This window comes from Megascapheus bottae, chromosome 16, assembly GCF_031878675.1.
Source record: "Megascapheus bottae isolate mThoBot1 chromosome 16, mThoBot2.hap1, whole genome shotgun sequence".
In the NCBI taxonomy this organism is placed as follows: Eukaryota; Metazoa; Chordata; class Mammalia; order Rodentia; family Geomyidae; genus Megascapheus; species Megascapheus bottae.
In genome coordinates, this window is record NC_143524.1 from 44903799 (window position 1) to 44904930 (window position 1132).

Consider the following 1132-nt stretch of genomic DNA (forward strand, 5'->3'; position numbering starts at 1 on the left):
TTGCCTAGCATGCACGAAGACCCGTGTTCGATTCCTCAGTACCCCACATACATAGCAAAAAGCCGGAAGTGGTGCTGAGGCTCAAGTGGTAGAGTGCTAGCCTTGAGAAAGTCCAAGGACAGTGCTCAGGCCCTGAGCTCAAGCCCAGGACTGGCAAAAAAAAAAAAGACTATATTGCTCAGCTGGCAGCTCATGCCTCTAATCCTAGTTACTCAAGAGGCTGACATCTGAAGATTGTGGTTCAAAGCCAGCCCAGGTAGGAAAATTCAAAAGTCTTTTATTTCCTGTAACAATTTTTCTAAAAACAAGAATTTCCCCCCAAAAAAGCCAGAAGTGGAGCTGTGGCTCAAGTGGTAGAACTCTAATCTTGAGCAAAAGAAGCTCAGGAACAGCGTCCAGGCCCTGAGTTCAAGACCTAGGAACACATGACATTGCTCATTCATTTGAGTCCAACTAGCTCACCTTACAGATGGTAAAGCTGAGGGGCAGAGAATGGTGATCTGTTCTGGGTCACAGTTGGAATCAGGGTACAGTCAGGTAGAATCAAGGACTCACGACCTTCTGATTTCAAGTTTGGCCTCTGAACATCCTACAGTGGGGAGCTTCCTTCTTTCCTAGGCCTGCTTCTGGGGTCAGATGTTTCATCACCTGGGTACCATTATACACAAAGTCCTGAAGAAACAGCAGGCTTTTACTGGGTAACTGATTCCTTCAGAAGCATCATTGGATGGAGCATTCATCCAAAGCCTAGCCATTTACAGAGGACAGTTAATGAGAGAAGAGTGTAAAGAAGGAGGAAGAAGGGAGCCAACACAGAAGAGCTGGGGAGGAGGGAAGTGGCTGAGTCATTTCTGGTTCTAGGAAGGATGACCAAGCAGGAGAGTTACCAACATCACATAAGGATATTACCAATGCCGGGGGTTAGAGTCAGTCTCAGTCAGTAACCAGACCAGGGGTCCTGCAGAGAGGGCTTAGAGGGGAAGCTGAAGTTCAGTCAGTCATCAGAGGTGAAGCATTAGGACTCAGTCTGTGGCTGGAGTTCAAATTCAGTCTAGATTGGCATCAGGTATCAATCTATGGCTGGAAGTATGATTGCCAGAGGGAATGACCTCTGCTGAACAACCTTGGATGC